At 42.2% G+C, this 18,364-nt stretch overlaps 1 protein-coding gene across 10 annotated transcripts in view; it reads right to left on the minus strand.

Moving 5' to 3' along the window:
- Positions 1 to 18,051, minus strand: part of NRIP1 (nuclear receptor interacting protein 1) — a 188,634-nt gene extending 170,583 nt beyond the window's left edge. For 3 of the 10 annotated variants that reach the window (XR_012777802.1, XR_012777803.1, XR_012777804.1), the window contains exons 1-2: positions 17,895 to 18,051; positions 10,719 to 10,803 (exon numbers count right to left, since the gene is read on the minus strand). The gene's annotated coding sequence lies outside the window, so the exon portion shown is untranslated. Of the gene's footprint in view, positions 1 to 10,718; positions 10,804 to 16,175; positions 16,195 to 16,796; positions 17,155 to 17,564; positions 17,786 to 17,894 lie in introns of those variants that run through there. The other 7 variants (XM_075516671.1, XM_075516635.1, XM_075516693.1 and 4 more) reach the window with 4 other exon arrangements.
- Between the last annotated feature and the right edge of the window lie 313 nt (positions 18,052 to 18,364).

An 18,364-nucleotide genomic window follows, 5' to 3' on the forward strand; every position in this document is an offset into this window, starting at 1 on the left:
CCACGCATGTTAGTGGGTATTATCATGTAGGCACAAAAGGACTTTTTTTTAATAAAAATGCTTTCCAGTATATTTAGAGCCTCTAATACAAAAATATTTAAATAAGAGACATCCACCTTAAACTGAGGTCCTCAAATAACTCCAAAAATGTAGCTGAGATTAGATCAGACTTATATTACTCGTGCACGTAGTCCCAAGGAGTGGCAAACAGTACTTGTAAACTGAGAGGAAGTAATGCCCACAGACCACAAAAAGTATCAAAATATTCAGTGCTAGTCAAACCCAACAGGACACAAGCCTCTTGCTTGTACCATGGTCACCGAACTACTCAACATAAACCACTTAGGCAATTCCAGAAGAAAATGTTTTATGCACACATTACACATGAGCAATCTGCAAAGACTAAATAGCACACACAAGGTAACCAAAGAGAGCTAATAAAAGTATACAGAAGATATTATACCTTTTTCTTCTCCTCTGTGATCTCATTTTAGTAATTACCAGTTATTTCTACCTATCTTAAGCGACTCACTTGTAAATAACAGATACAAGAATACAGTGCTGGAACACACCATTAGTGGGTGTATGGGGAGTCAGAATTCAGAAAAGTCAGTTTATGAATATGTTTATATTTACACATTTGTTTATATAGTCTAGTGATTAAATCAAGAGAGAAAATCATAGGGATATCTGCCCCTACCTTAATTAGTAAGGCTATTTATGCAGGCTAAAAGGTAACCATGTGTTTGTTTCTCCAACTCATTTTCATTTATTACATCTGAAAAGCATTACATTATTTGTACTCTTCAAATCACAAGGAGCCTCCAAACATAATTTCTGCAGAAATTGTTTTTAGAAGTGACACATTTAGAAATCTCACATTTGATCCATCCAAGTGAGACCTGTTTTACCCAGAAAGAATAAGGCTCTCACTCATCAGAAAGATATGAAAGCATAAAAACCATAATCACAACTTACCCCCCACCCCCGGACTTCTATCACTACTTTTTTTTTTTCCCTAGATTTTCTACAAGTAAACTTCATCACTACAATTTCAAATATGTCATAAGGTGGCCCTCTGCCCTAATTCTTCCTAATGAGAAAGTATGAGGTCATTTGATAAGAGGCTTTAAATATGGAATCTAAATTAGGATTAAAACAAATCAGCAACAAAAAAAATGCACAAAACCAAAAACCAAACCCAAAATACACAACACCCATAAAGCTACCCCCACACTACGTGCTTCATCCCCAGCACAGCATGATAGGTGCTCAGGAACTGAAAAATAGACCCCATCCATTACTTCCCTCCCAGTCTTAAGAGTATTCGATGTTTCTAATATCACCAGTCTCCTGCCTACAGTTTTGATACTGGGCAAAATAACTGCAATATTCAGGAATGTTTCACTATTTTACGTTACTTCTCCGAATTATTCAAACAACCACTGCTATTTCTACGAGCCAGGGCATCTTGCATCTTGTCAGAGTTCTCCAAATCCCGCGGATGATCGCCACATGACACGGGCAAGTTGTTTTTTTGAGTTTTTTTGTTGGGTGGTTTGGTTTTGTTTTTTGTTTGTTTGTTTTGTTTTTTTTTTAAAGTAAGTTTTCCACAGAAACAAGCCGTATGCTCCACGTGGAGCGGCTCCATTTCCAGACAACCCTCTTTGCTCAGCGAGGAAGGGCAGCAGGTGAGGAGACAACCCACGCTGACTTCTGCCATCCCACTACAGGGAAGGGACCTTCTGCAGAGGAACGAAGCAGGTCGCTAGGGTCAGTAGCACCGCCACGGGTCAACCTGACAAAGTCCACCTGCCACAGCACCTAGCAATAAGCTAACAAGAATTAGATCGGATAGCAGATCTACAAGTGTTTATAGCCCATGACTCAACTTTCCCTCCTGTACAGTGACCTTTAAGGAGGACAGGAAAAGGAGACGAGCATGCTTATATGTTAAATTCATACAATCCATTATCCAAAGAGTAACTGATATCTGAGGCTCTAAATCTACTTAAGTAGCAGAACAGCAATGGCCTACAATATCCCCAAAAGGCCGCGACAGAGGAAATTTGATTGTTGCTGTGCTCCTGGTATCTTGTGAAGCATGCATAATTTTCCTCAAAAAGCAACAACAGAGTCATAAGGTAGGAGCCACAGAGATGATGTGATCATCAGCACAAAGAGGGTATTTTAAGACCTGCTTCAATGCTTAAGCTCAGTTTTGCCGATACAAAATACAGCTGGTATTTGCCTAGACAAGGCTCTGAAGATGTCAGAGGTAGAGGAACCATACAGCATTGTAACGCAAAATACCCAGTATTACCCAAAAAGTAGTGTCCAAATACTGTTCATCTCCCCTACTCCACATTAGAATACTTTGAAAACAAAACCAGAGCAGGGTAATGCAAAAGTGAAGTCGCCTGGAGAGCCTGAAGAGCACACTGCACAGATCCTTTTTCCGTTAAGCGAAATCACAGTAGAAAAATGACTAATGACAAAACTTGAGGTCCAGAAGATAAAGTTTGGGAAAGTGACCTTTTATGCATTTCAGATCAAAAACCAGTTCGGTCACATGCGTGCTGAGATAGCTTTGGGCACATGACAAACTGGCTTTAAAAAAAAAGTTTGTGAGCAAGCACTCAAGACAGCTGTGTTGAAGAGCTATATGCAAAAGACACTATCAAGCTTTCATGTTTGATGTTGCAATCCAAAGACAAACCAGAGTTCAGCAACCAGCACATGCGAGTCTGCACAACCTTGTTATCTTTTCATCTCAACAGTTAAACCTACGTGAAGGAGTGCAAAGAGGTTACAAAACGCTATCAGCACAGTTTATTAGATGTTCCTTTCGCATTTATTCTGTAGCAGGATAAAAACTTAAGGTAGCAGAGAATTAAACACCAATAAGTCGAGAGGACCAGGACTGATTCTTGAGAAATCATCTTGACCTCCAGCAGCAAGGGGAAGTTTTTCTTCAAGAAATTTTGCACTCTTACGTGGCCACTGTCGAGCAGTTTGGAGCAGATATGCTCTTAGTATGTTAGCTAAGCAAAAGTGAACGGCAAAGGTGCATAGATTCTTCCCTTATTTCCCATAAATACGGCCTGAAGTAACAGATAAAGGACATTTTTCAGCTGGTTTTGTGTTTCCACTCCATAACCATATCTCTCTTCTCCATTATTCAGGGAGTTCTAGGACTTTAACATATGATCTTGGAATTCAGGTGAAATTTTGGCCTTATTGAAGTCAACAGCACCATTCCTCCCAATTCTGAAGGTGAAGGATTTCACACTTACCTATGGTGTTTCTCCTCCCCACCCCTTTTAGATCATTATATTCTGGTTTTGAACTTTAGCTTCTTATCCTCCTTCTCTCATCTCGCCCAAAAGATATTTTGCTTATCTCTCTTCTGAAAGCACCTTTAGATCACTTCAAGTTATGATTGTTATTACAAATTCAGGAAAAATCAAGCTATTGTCCTAGCCGCACGTTTAGGAAGCGCTGACTTGAACCTGAAGCCTTCAGCTCTTACAAAAATGGGAGGGGAAGGATGCTCTTGGGTACGAGTTATAGGGTATCTCCACAAGCTAGAAATAGTCAGATAAGACTATTCACTGAATTAATCAGCCTTTAAAGGATATTCTCATTGTTCCATAATTAATTTTGCACATAAATGTCCAGTAAGCAGAAGAAAGTTAGCAGCCTCCACAGCAAAGAGCCCATGTACTACTCTTGTTACACGAGAAAGAAATGACAAAAGCAAGTACTCTGCAAAATAAGGCCAACACAGCCAGCAGCCCTTGTTGCCCAAATGGTTCCAGAAAGAGCTGTTTCCAAGTTTCACGGAGCTTTGTCCTTCCCCACCAAACTCAGCCCAGGAGAGGACTGGCAGAACACACGTGCCTGGACACCACCACCCGCCGGGGATGTCTGCTTCTCCAACTGGGAGCTGCATTTCTAGAAAAATGGCCACAAGCAGGAGAGGAAGAAGGTGTGGGAAAAGAGGTTTGGTTTTGGGTGGGGGGTTGGGGTTTTTTTTGGTTTGGGTTCGGTGGTTTTTGTTTTTTTTGTTTTTTTTTTTTTTTTTTTTTTTTTTACATGACATCTCTCATGTACTCACCTGTTTGATAACTACAAAAACTCCGAAGTGAGTGGAGAAAAAACAACATTCAGGCGAGCAATTTTTTTCCATAAACAACAAGCAAAACAACTATATTCAAACAAAGTTGAGGGCTACAGACAAGAAAATGGAGGCCTAGACCCTGTTCTTTCTACTGCCTGAGAAAACCAGTAGCTCCATGTTCATCCCTGCTGTTTTATGCTGCTCTTCCACCTTATTTTGGCAGCAGTGGGAATAAAGACAAAAGAAGCACCAAAGAACAAAGCAGGAATCCCACTCTGGCCAAAAGAGGGAGGGGGAACAAAAGACATTAAGTGGAAGTGGATGGACTACTTATAGCAATTATTGTCAAATATTTTTGCACTTCCTTCCTTAAATGTAGCTCCTTTCCTACACAAAAGCCTACAAAAAGTTCTGAGAGGTTCCCTTTGTAGAACGAGGAGAAAGGAAAACAGTAATAAGACTACGCAATGAAGATAAATTTTCCCAATAATGCAAGCTACAGGAAACACATGGAGGTCAAATAAAACTATTATTTGCCTTTTCAAACACTATTTTCTTCAGCTGCTAAATAAAAACATTATGAAGCCATTTTACACAGTAAAATTTAACCTTATATTAACCTTCCATATTAAGTAAACAAACCTTTCTAGCCAATAAGCATCTCTGTGAACTCTCCAAGATGATAAGCAATACCTTAATTACATTCATTTACATGACTTTGAAATTGTTCCAGACCAAAGTCAACAACTACAAGGTCAAAGAGTATGGAAATCTAAAATAAGGAGAAATCCATAGTTGGCCAGTTCACACAAGCATGGTGCAGCATCCTTTCTACCCAGTTTGTGAAGGGTCGGGGATACCAACCAAGCGCTCGCCTTTTCATCAATTACATGAAAAAAGCAAATCCTCTGAAACGCCAAAGACTGAGTGCATCCTTTCTTTTTTTGAAGACTATTCAAAGTTGAAAACAATGGACACTTTAGAATTGTTTTTAATGCCTCATGGCCAATCCAGCCATATGAGCCTCTTATGCAAGTATTTTATAATATTCTAATTGAAAGTCACAATACAAAAGAATAGATATTAAATAAAAAGATGCAGCAGAATCACTGACTATTATAGAATATTTGGTATAGTGCCCTGTTATATCCAGTAATGCTAAACTGACTAGTTTTGCTGAGATTTATCCAATGATGGAAGTGGAACGGTAGAAGAGAAGCCACCATACTGATTCCACATTACTGTACTTCATGAACCGCACAGACTCGGAGGGGAATCAAAGCCCAATAAAAATCACTGCCTAGACTTCCACTCTCATCAAAGCTAGACTATATCCTTAAGATATGGGGAGAGAATATCCTGTGTTTAGTACTGAACACAATCTTTATCATGCTACCTGAAAACCTTTATTATTCAATCTGTGCTACGCTTCGAGCAGGAAATGCTCATTACACTCAAGCAGCAATTATAAAGATTTTAACAACGACTGTTGCAAGAAACTTGATAAAGTATGTTCTGCCCTGAAACAGCAGAAAAGCAGACACAGCGTCCATCCCATTCCCAAGATATTAGATAATGGCTCAGGTATGATCAATAGCAATCACATTAGCCAAAATATAGCATACATGCACACTGCACTAATGGATCGTTTCAGGACTATCGTTTGCGTATTATAACCATGAAGATATTACAAATATGCATATACAAAAATCTGAAGTATGGCTTTTGGATTTAGGCAATCCCATATCAATGCACTGCAGCTGACAACATTTTTCTTAGTATTAAATTAGAGAAATCTCCCTGCACCCTCACTTTACCAGCCAAGCACTTTTTACACAACTCTCAAGCCAACAACCTTCTGCAATTTAAGTATGATTTAGTGCAAGAGAAGCAATGAGTATTATAAAATTTATGCTTGTTCACCTTCTCTCCCCACAGAGAAGGGCAAGATGTTTTTTCATGTAAATATGTATTAGATCCAAATCATTTAAATAGATATTATTCCATAGAGAACATGATGCTGCATATGCCCATTTCAGCTCCATGTTACTAAATAAACTGCAAGATAATGATGTTGCCTGACTCATCCTAAAGGACACTGAAAATATTTCTAGGCATTTCAAACAGAAGTAAAAGGAAGAGACTTTGACAAGAACAAAAGAAAAACTAAGGTGGCCCTTAGAAAGCTAAATAAGGTGAAGAGAAGTTGCTCATAAATCACAAATTAGTAAATCTCTTCAGGAACTGGCCACAGCTGTTACAGCAAAAGTATAGCTCAGGTATGTGGATCAGTCTTTATAGTATGACTATCAAGCAGTCTTTATAGTATGAGTATCAAGTCATTACTATCGTCTTTTTTTTTTTTTTTAAATGGAGCAAAGGAAAGAAAAATCATGGGTGCAAGGAATAAAACAAGAAATTTTAGACAGGTGACCAATTTTAAAGTTAATATAGGAATGTTAAATGCAAGATGCCAAATGTTAATTTCATGCATTTTTATTTCTCAGTTCTATTTAGCTACAAGTGTCACTGCTTGAATGGAGAGGGGAGAGAGAATAGAGAAAACTTAAACAAAGTCTTTTAAAAATGAAAGCTTTAAGCATTAAGTAAGTACATATATCTCACTGCTTTTCACAAAACACAAAGGAAGTTAATCAGTATGTTGCCACAAAATACATTTATAGTTAACAATTTAATTGAAAATCATGTGTTTATTTGAAGGGAGGAAGACTGTCATTGGTCTTGAAGCTATCATATCATTTGGGCCACAGTCAGTCATCTTACAATAGTCTGACCTCTGCTTGATTTTAAAATAGGATAATCACCTTCAACTATGTATGAACCTTGAACATTATCAAAAACAGTTTTATTGCATCCACGATTTATTAATAGTCTTATATTACTAGTAATGTAACTTTGACTTTACAAAGTCATAAAGATGACGAGAAACACAGTCAAGACTTATTGTGCTACCTATTTTATTTTAGGATTAGAAGGCAACCTCATGATACAATCAGAAAAACTATCCAGAGAGCTAAAAAAAAAAAAAAAAACACCAAAACAAAAATATGCACTTATCCCAGTTGAGCAATGGAATGGGAAGGGTACAGAGAGCATAATGAAGTTAAGATAAATACTGAAACCTTTTAAGTAGTGAAATTCTCTTCTAGCCGATGGAATGGGAAGGGTACAGAGAGCATAATGAAGTTAAGATAAATACTGAAACCTTTTAAGTAGTGAAATTCTCTTCTAGCCGACCACACTCGGAACTGGAAAACTGCTCGTACTGCGGCAGGTAACCTCTGGACAAGCGCATGAGCAGCGACTGCTATACCGAAAAGGTGCGAGCCTTACGTGGGAGCGCATTAAGCCAGATTCCCCTTCCAAGCAAAGCACTGCAAGACGACCAAAGCCTACAGGCCCGCATTCAAAACAAACCTGACGAAGGAGGAAATGTTCCTTCCAGACCTTTCTGGTTCAAAACACTTGCCGCAGCAGCCCTGTCGCGCTCTTCCTATTGCACCGCCACTTTTATAGCTGTCAGCCCCGTTACAACACAGTTGACAGTTTAAACAAAGAGCAACTAAGAAAGCACAATATTCTATAACTGGCATTTACAGCACCGGCCTTGGACTTCTAATCTTTACCAGACGGGCACACAAATCAATCTATCAGCTCATAAAGGTGTGCTTTTTTAACCTCTAAAACAGATGGGATTGGCCAGAAACGTCTGGCATGTCATACTGCTAATCACTGCTGCCCTTTGCACAAAATAACCCACTTAAGTTGAGGCATGGTTGCACTGTAACAGACATTAGTCTGTGGGAAACCCATTTAACTGTCACATACTCCCGCCACTCCTGCTCTCCCTTAATTAAGCCTAATGCCTTATGCTTTGACCTTTTGTTCTAGCCTATTAACCCTATCTAGTACAAGTTCAAATATGTTAAACTTAAAAGTTTGCTGTAAAATATTAAATGCCAAGCTACAGAAGGAACAAGGGACATTTCTCTACCCTGCAGGTTACCAATCCCTTTACCAAATTTCCTAGGATGATGAAACGGAAGCACTATGTTCACTCCGAAAGACAAAATATATCCAAACACTAATCAGTTTCACAGCAAAAAAAGTGGAGTTTCTTCCACTTGCATAGCCTACCTTTTCCTCTTCAGAGGAGAAAGGGAAAAAAAAAAAAAAGTGAAACATCTGTTTGCAACTTCATATCCTCAGGCTTTTGGGTTTTTATCCAGCAAGAAAAGCACATACTATCAGCCAAGATCACACTACGCTCATTTGCTGTTCTCTAAAACCTATCATTAAAAATAAGATGTAATTGGTTTACAGTGACCAATTCCTCCTCAATTAAAGGCTGCCTCTGCCAACTTTGCTCATACTGAGTCACCACCTTGTTCTTTTGACAAGTTACAATTACTATTAGTTGTTAATTCTCATCTGTGTCTTTTCATGAGCTGCATCTTTTGAAGTGTCTCAGACTTGCATAAACTTAAAATATGGACATCATTTATACATTTTAGTTCAGTGCTACAGACTTTTCTTTGATGTAAGCTCAGCTTTAGACAGCATGACTACCTTCCCCTCTCGTATCTCTTACTTCATGAAGGTTGCACTGCATCAACAAGATCAACAGTTACGTTTGCAAAGCAGTGCTCTCTGGAGAGAGACCATCCTAACGGTCCAGAACTCCGACTTAAAACAAGAAATCCAATTCCAGTGACAAAAACAAATCTCTGACAAAGACACAACTCTACTGCACTCCTCATTAAAGCTATTTATAACAGTATGCAATGCAAATTCGTATACCAAGACAGGTATTCTACAATTAATGCTTATAACCAATGAACAAACCTGTTCTCCACCACCCCCCAAAAACATAAAAAAACCAACCCAAAAAACTGAAAAAAAAAAAACCCCAACTCAAAACATAGCACGTATAACAATAACTGTTTCATAATGCTGGTTAGAATGGAAAAAAGAATGCAAACTGTGTCAGGATTACCAGCCATACGTATACACTGACACACATTTCCTCAAATGTTTAGCTTAACCACCTTACTGACAAGCTGGATACTTGGTGCAAGACCCTTACTTACAGTTTATGCTTCTGCAACTCTGACTAAATAGAACTGGTTTTAAACAGAGGTGACAATCTTGAAACAAAGCTTTGAATTACTTTAACTATTTTTGAAGAGGTGCAAGATTTCAAAAAGCTTGTTGCCACAAAAGCCACTGTCTACTAAGTTCTGTTAAGGCTGTGTAAGTGACCATCTGCTACTGATCACAACAATTCTCAAGTTTTAAATAGCTAATTAATTAATTGTGCTTTAATTCCAAAGTGCCTATCTTACTGATTCTGAGACCAGCAAGTAACACAATTAGCTTTCCTGTAAATACAACTGCTCAGACAACTAAGAAGCACTCCAGCAATGCCAGACTTCTTTTTTTGAGGAGTCAAATAGGAAACATCATGGGAAAAAAACTGGACCCCTCATCTTGATTTCCTTTTATTTCCAAAACACAGATTCTGGATAAATCCAAATCTCCTCAATTTAAAAAGCAAAGATATTTTTCTAATGATTTCACTTTGCTATATTCTATTGTGTTGGAGATGCTCAAACTGCAGTACACAGACCAATGCTATATTCAAATGAAGTCAAGCAACACAAAGATTTATTAAAAAAAGAAAAATGTATCCTTGCATCCGCAATCTGTGCCATTACAACAGACACGCTAGAAGTTTTGCAGGCTGGGATTTGGTATGACTGCCTCCAGCTTCTAGACCTTCCCTACTAATGCTCACAAAAGTTGCCACTGGAGGCAATGCAAATGAGTCCTAGGAGAGACCAGAAACAAAACAACAACTGCTTGTCAACCATTACATGCCCAAATTGTATTCTTTATGCTCATCAGCATTCTCAAGTTCTTAGGCATGCATGTAGGCCCACCGAGTACAGTGGGGCTACTCAAGTGGATAAAATTACTCACAAACCAAAGTGCGTATACATAAGCAATCACTGGACAACACTTGGGGAATTATTCCCCAGTATCAAAGAAAAATAGGATTTAGGAAATGGGAACCAAGGGAGCAGATCCAAACAAAATGACAGTGGTGCTAAATGTCTACAAGCCATTGTAATGTAATATCTAATAATGATTTTACTGTGACGGTCCCTTGCCACAGCAGCTCAATTTGGATCTGTTTTATTTAAAAAAATAAGAGATTGTAACACAGGAAGTTGTATTTAATCTTCTCTTTCACTCTGAAATTACATGTAAATCAGGTTCTTCTCTACTTAGCAACTACCTCCCAAACAAGTAGGCTAAATCTTCAGGACTTACCAGCAAATTCCACACAAAAAGTTCAAAGGCTTCTAAAATACTTATTTTCTCTTTAATCAGCACACACTAAAAGTCTTACACTTAAAGAGAGTGATTAACTTGAAAATTTATCACTTTAAAACATATTATAATCCTAAAAGATTTATACATGGCAGACAGTTGTATGACAGGTTTGGCAAGACAAAGAAGAAACCCCAAACAAAAGAGACAAGGTAAATAACCCAAACAGATTATTTACCTTGAAAGTGGTCCCATCAGGAAAGCTCTTCCTTCAGGAGTCCAAGGATGCATTAATTTTCTTCCCCAACAATTCCATGCTTGATCTGAAAAGAACAGCAGAAATCACCCTATGAAAGTCTGCAAATCAATTTTTCCTATCCAATATACCTCTACCTCCTTTCTTACTGTTGGTGTAACAGAAAGCGATGCTTTATTTTGGATAGTAAGAACTGCAAATAACATTTTATTTCAGAAGAAAAACATAGCTCCAAACTTCAGAATTCAAAATTTTCTGAAAGGAACCATCAGTAAAACAAGTACAAACAACTTGTGTAGCCTAGGCTTGTACTGGTTAACTAACTGGACAGTATTTCTGCAAGAACAAAATCAACGTTCAACTGTGATTCGAAGCCACAGTCCTCTTTTTCTTCCTTTCACTCAAAAGACAGCTGTGACATGAAAGCCCTCCTTCCTATATAGTGCTTACTGCTTAACACTTCAAACTTGCACCTATGAACGTCATAATCAGATTTTTTAAAAAGCTCCTATTAATTTAAATATATATACACACAAGGAAAAGACAAGGGCACAGTATAACTGGTGAATGCAATACAAAACGCCGCAAAGTTAGAAAAATAATATTTGCTTTTGAGATATTTAGGAATTAAATAGTATATAATATTATAGTTAGAACACATTATCCATCACAAGCACCACCTTAGAAATTCTTCTCAGCACTTCTCTATTATTCCTAAGTGAACTTTTGCTAAAAGATGCAAACTTACAGCTAGCCCAGATCATTGTTATTTGTACTATTTCAGCCTTGTTCTTGTGACGAGCCTTATTATTAAAAGTCATGTTAAATCTTCTGTCACCAAGTTACCACCCAAGCAGCAAGTTTATTATGCTTAAAGAGTCAAATTTAACTACAATAAAATATATTAAAAAAAAGAAAAATAGACTGTCTCCCCTGTTTGGCTGAACTTTCCCCTCCTCTTGCTTGGCAGAGGGAGAGTTGCTCTCCTCTTTGCTTCACCTTTAGCTTCTGCTCTCACAAAAACCGTGTACAAAAGCCTTTCAAGCACAGCATTTCCCCAGCCCAGAGGACCCCACAGGTGGCTATGGGTGTGCAGGGTGGAGCGGGGCAGAGGGGGAAGCCTGTGCATTGGGGGTAGCTCATAGCATCTCCCCCTTCTGCAAAACCACCCAGGCTAAAGCCACCTTAGAGAAAACACCTGACTCTGACCACTGCAATGTGCTACCTGGGGGTGGGGGGGTGGAGGGGGGGGGGGAAGATACAGGTGTTGATAGATGGGTCATCATCCAAAAAAGACCTATTCAAAGCTTTCAGGTACGTGAAAGATTAACAGAAGCATGCTGGACTACTGCCAGCATCAAGACCCAACAAAAGCAATAGATCCAATCAAGCCAAAAAATACGTAAATACCCTGAAATACTACATGCAGACACTATTTCAAATCCTTCTCCTAGACACACCACAAAATAAAGAGCCAATCTGCCCCCCAGAACAGTAGCAATCCTCAACATTTGGATTCAATTGGGGGCAGGGAGATAAAGCTACCATTGCAGTCAAAACAAACAGAGAAATTATGGGTACAGTGACAAAGGTGGTAATAAACATACTTCAAATCCTTCCCAACCCCATGTCACTGCAAGGGCAAATAAGCTGGACGTGGCATCTTTTGTGACCAAAGGAAAAACGGGACAAGAGGTCCCTTAAGAGCAGAAGGAAGCAACACTTCTAAAAGAAATACATGCACCTTTTCAAGTCACCTTCATTTGAGAAAAACAGTTAATTCCAGTATTTCTCTTCTATACTATAGGTGTAGACAAAATGTTTTCCACCACTGACAAGTGGTTTTATTTAAGTACTCCTACTTCCAAGAGAAGACAGATTTCTATCTATCAGGGGAGAACAACAAAACACCACCAACACACACCCCACACTGTATTGCCATCAAGGTTCAATGTATAGACAGGATTTCCTTCAGGTCAGCATTAAACATCTTTTCTACATTGTTCCAAGCAACTACAAAAGGTTTATAAGAGTTCAGAGAAAAGGGAACAAAAGAACGTGTTACGCGTTATTTCTGGGGAAAATTCCATATTCCTTCTATAACGTTTTAAAAATGAAAAAATAAAAAGCTTCTCTAGAATAATACTTTATTCCCTAAAACGCCACATCTGGATCACTTGCTTTGCACACCTTATAGGTTTTTTGAATGTTGATTTGTTTCATATTATAAACTGCTGAAAGTGGGATAGATGATGGCACAAACACCACCAACAGGACAATCTCCTGGGGCAAGAATGATCATTTCTTTCTACCTCTGAGGCGAGCTCTGCTTTCTACATCACTGAAAAAGCCTTTTCAATTTCCTTTCCAACTCCATTTTCATAGCAGGGTGGGGCACGGAGAAGAAGTAGAAAGCCCATAGCAGCGAATCTTAAAGCTTGCTGTGAAAAAAAATCAGCATCAGAGCAGCAGTATCAGCCTAGCACCAACAAGAACAAAAATACTGTTCTTCTGCAAGCAAGACATACTACTTAGATGTCAACAAAGACATTCATTAAGCACTTTCTGGGGCAAATTAAATACTCCCTTTTTTGTTTTCAAATAGTAGTTTCAGTCAAGACTGAAACGCATTTTACATCTAGCGCCTGATCTCTCATGACGACTCCTACACAACTTTCTTTCTCGAGAAGAGGAAGAGCAGCCACCAGAAGTCTTCCCCAGCACAGGGCTTCTTTTCTACACTCAACTCAACCTCTTAGAATCCGGTGACTAAGAGAAGATCTGTAGCTTCTGCTTTTAACCTGATTTTGTCTATAAGCAATTGGGTTACCTCTGCTGAAGACAATGGTATTTAGAAGTAAGTGGTATGGAAACAGAATTTCTCTCAAGACAGGCAATTAAACAGGAGCAATGAGCTCCAGTAACAATTTAAGTATGAGAAGCCTATGCCAGGAGGGTTTGGCCCAAACTAAGATGGCTAGCAACTGCTTCTTCCCCTTTTGACACATGAATATTTACATGAGTCTTAGTTCCTATTCTCCTTCTTCAACCATCAAGCCAAGTGACCTGCAACAGACAGCCAAATAAATTACCAAATTAATTCTTTCAAGAGCTAAATAGGTCCGTTAACATTTCTAAGTATTTGAAATGAATAATCCATAAACACTAAAGCATAGGCATTCATCTTTACCAAAAGAATCCCTCTGCCCGCTTTTCCTGAGGCAGATCTTCCCATCGGAGAACACAAGAAAGTTTTTACGCGATGACAGATGTCCACCCAAAGTACTGCCTGCCAACCATAGCACCTTGTTTTCTAATTTGGTATTTTCAAATGGAACTAGCAAAACCCTAACACCATAACATCCAAAAGCAATGCCACAAGCCTTTTAAATACTTTCCTCATAACTCTCCTTGTATTTGCCATAGGCAGGCCAGCACAGTTCAGATGGTTACTGTTCTTACCCTTTTGGCCTGTTGGCAGGACAAAAGAGCAAGCCACCAATGCTGTAACCATTAACCTTTTTGCCTTTAGTTTAAGACTGTTTAGATAGACTGTCAAGTTCATGGTTTTTATCTTCTTTGTACATTTCTGCATATTATTCCATACCTTTTCCTCCCATTCAGGCTTCATTCCCTACCTACGTTATCTTTCCACTTGCTTGTCATTAAACCCCTGCTGAGCAGTAATGATTTATACTTCAAAATTTGCACTTCTTGTCCCAAAAGGGTATGTATCCTTTTTTTTTTTTTTTAATGCCTAGGATAGTTATCCTGTTTATCCCGCCTATCGCTCGTAACCCAGCCCATCCCTTGGCGCGTGTCGCCCAGCAGCCCGGAGATGAGCCCGGCTGAGCCCAGCCTCCCCTGCCTGCAGGCACCGGCCGTGGGAGGTCACCCACCAAAGCCCCACTGGCAACAGGGCTTGTGCCCCCACACCAGGCACCCAGCTGGAAACCCCATACTCTCCCCAGTCTCCCTTCTGGACCCCCTCCGCTCCCTATACGTTCACATACAGGGGAAAAAAAAAAAACCAAACCACAAGCCATTTGGGTTTTGAGGTTCAGACAAGTTCTGAAGAGCCATTCTAAAATTAACAAAATATTGGAGTCTTCATGTCTTCCCCAAGAGCCCTGCAAGGAGGTGTCAAGCACAACCCTTGAGCAAGACAGCTGACTGTGGGAAACGCAACTCCCTGGCTTTGCCTTGGGCAAGTTTATACATGTGCTCGGCACAACACAAAACACAGTTTATCTTTTAATATAGTAATGTCCCACACTGTCACTGGTAAAATTAACAGTGCTCTCACTGCTAACAATAATACAGCTGCTATTACAGAAACCTTTTGCCAATGTTCAAAGCCAGAAAAATAAAGTTAGCTCTGAAAAGAAAAAACAAGCTTTAAGCAAGCAAGACTTCGTCAATTCTTTTAAACCAATCCCACGTTAAGCAACACCTACAGGCAAGCATGATCGCCATAAAGTTAACTCATGTTTGAGTTCTATAACCTTTACTGAATCACTTCAAAAAAAAAAAAAAAAAATCAAAATTTTCCTTGATGCCTTTTACAGAACAGATTCACCCTAAACACAGCTATCAAACACTGCAGGTGATCCAGCCAGCATCTAAATCACCCATTTAAGTTTGCAATATAAAAACATTAGTTCACTTTTACTTCTTTATCAACACAGTTTTTATGACTATAATAAATTTCAGTTATTTTATTTTCCTCCAATTTTGATTAGCACATCTTTCACTTCAGAAAAAGAAACAAGTACGGGGAGCAGAGAGGAAGAGCACGGTTTCATCTGGTAATTTTCTACCCTAAGACTAATAGGGGAGGAAAAAAAAAATCCATGCAGTACGGTTTGGCATTTGACAGCATCTTGTATTCTGTGCATGCAGGGTCTACAAAAATCAGGAAACCATTGACAGCTCTCGCTCATTAGATAACTCCGCACTGTAGGCCAGTCTAACGGGAGGTCAGATTTCACCCCTACCCGAAACACGCAGCCACTACTTGTTACCTCTTCCATCCCACGCAACAAAAACATACACCCCTACGTATGTATTTCACTCATGACAAACTTGCCGTCTTGCTTCGGAGTCAACATCAACTCTATCTCAAGCAATCGCTGATAAAATAACAAGTCACACTTCTCAACCACACGTTTGGGAAGACAATTGCCCCAGAGAGCAGAAGCCCCAAACCTGCCCCTGAACACCCTTCTGGACGACAACTTTTGCTCTCTGAGATGCCAATTCTTGCTGCCCATACAGCAGCAATTACTCAGATGCCACTAAATCAGATTTTAAATACAAAACATCCTCAGCTCAGAAAGCTTTTGTCATACGGCATCTTAATGTGTCGCTTTCCAGCGTGTTCAGTCAGCCCCAGAAACAGTAAATCGCATTTGACTATTAAAGAAAAAGGTTTTCTACCACTTGCGCAGGGACACACCACCCCCTTTCCACAAGCGACTGCCTCCTCCCCGTGGGTCTTCGCAGACTGGATCCGCACTCTTTGTTAAATAAAGCTTTACAGTATCTCTGAACATTTTTAGTGCCATGACTCAGTTAAATTCTAATCAGCCTGTGAGCTGTCAGACACTGCAGGCAGGTCCCCTCAAAATAAAACAAGGAATAATATAGTCTCCAGATTTCAGAGAGATGAGGCAGAAGGGGCCAACTTCCACTTCAGCTTTCCCAACATCAACATAATCCCAAAGGCAGAAATCCCACCATTTTTTCAACACCTTCAACACGTGTCAAGCATTTTAGCTGAATTCTTTCAATTAAAAACCGGGTAAGTCATCAGAATCCACAACACAGGAGGAGAAAAAGAGAAGTGCAGCACAGACACAAGGCTGTTTGCCTGTTACAAAGCCGTCCCTTATTTTGCCCATGCCCCGACCCTACGCTTCTTCAGGTTTCACTACCTTCCAACTTAATTGCCAGCTGACACTTATAAAGAACAGCCTCAAACGACACGTTCCGTAGGGAGAAAGGGAGGGGGAAGGGAAAGCAAAAAAAAAAAAAAAAAAAAAAAAAAAAAAAAATCACCTTTAAAGGGCTTCAGGGACACAAAAACACGTCTGGAAAAGTAACCTTTAGTCTAAAAAGGAAACAGCGACGTCCCTAAGGAGCCCGAAGCGATGAGAAGGCATCTTTGGGGGACGCAGGGAGCCACCAACATAGGCAACGGAAAAGGCTCCCAGGGCACAGGCTGCCCGCTCGCAGGTACCGGTGGAGCGGGCAGTGACGAGCTGTCGGGGGGCAGGCGAGAAGCGTGGCCTTGCCCGCAGCTGCTGTGAACGCAGCCGGGCGGCGGGAGGCGGCGGCGAGCGAGGCCGAGGCCGCGGCCGGGTCTCCCCGCACCCCCGGGCGGCCGCCGGCGCCTCCCCGGCCGCCGCAGCCGCTGCGCACCGAGCTTGCGGCTCTTTAAATAATTCACAGGCACGGCGGGAGGAGGAGGAGGAGGAGGGTGCCCCTCCGACACGGGGACCGAGGCTTGCAGCCAGCGCTCGGGAAAACACTCGCGGGTCTCGGGGGTGAAGACGAGTAACTTTTCCGTCCCTCCAGCTCCCCCAAACCCACCCTGGCCAGGCAAACTTTCGGCTCCCACCGGGGCTGGGGGGTGCCGGCGGGGCGGCCGCCCCCGGAAACAGCCCCCGCCGCCGCGGCCGCCCCCGCGCCGGGCTCACCCCGGCATTGTTCCCCGCCGCCGCCTCCCCGCCCGCCGCCCGGCAGCGCAGCCCCGGCCCGGCCCGCCCCGCTCGGCCATTTCCCCGCCAGCCAGCGCGGCTGCCGGCGGAAGAGCGCCGCACTCACCCCGCAGCGGGGCCGCGCACCCCCCCGCCGCGGCGGCGGCTCCTCCCGGGCGGGCTGTCGGGCGCTCGCCGGCCGGCCTCGCCTCCGGGAGAGGCTCCGGCGGCGGCCCCCGCGCAGGCAGCGGGCACGCACGCCGCCCCGGCCCAGCGGCCGGAGCAGGCGAGGGCTCCGGCTGCCAGTCCCGGCGCGGAGGTCCGGGGAGCGGCGGCGGCTCCCAAAGCCGAGGCGGGCGGCTGGGTCCCCCGGCTGGAGGGCAGGACGCGCCGCGCCGTCTCCCCCCACCCCGCGCCGCGTCCCTCCGTCCCCCCCCGCCCGGCCCCGCGCACATACACGGCGAGCTCCGCTCCTCTCCGCGCCCCTCCGCGGCTCGGGGCTCTGCTGCAATGCCTGTGAGGCTGACTTTCAAAGCCTAACCCGCAGCCGCGATCCTCCCCGCCTTCCACCTCGCCCGCCGCGGCGCAGCCCGGCCCCTCCCCGCGCCGCGCCATTCATCTCTCCAGCCAAGTTTCTTAACCCTTTTCTAACCCCCGGCGAGGGGAGGGCGAGGAGCGGCGGGAAGGGAGGGAGGCCCCGGCCCCGGCCCCCCCGCGCCGCTGGGAAGAGGCTCGGAGCAGGTGGCCGCTAAACGCGTCGCGCGGACGCGAGTGGCGTCGCCGCCCGCCCTCTCTAATTAATCTGACTGGAGGCGCAGAGCCCCCGGGAAACAAACTTGGGAGCGACAGCACCGGAGGACGCGCGTTTCATGAAAACAGCGGTGGCTAAAAAATAACACTTTTTTTTTTTTCCCTTCGACTCGCTTA

This window comes from Mycteria americana, chromosome 1 (genome assembly GCF_035582795.1).
Source record: "Mycteria americana isolate JAX WOST 10 ecotype Jacksonville Zoo and Gardens chromosome 1, USCA_MyAme_1.0, whole genome shotgun sequence".
Classification (NCBI taxonomy): Eukaryota; Metazoa; Chordata; class Aves; order Ciconiiformes; family Ciconiidae; genus Mycteria; species Mycteria americana.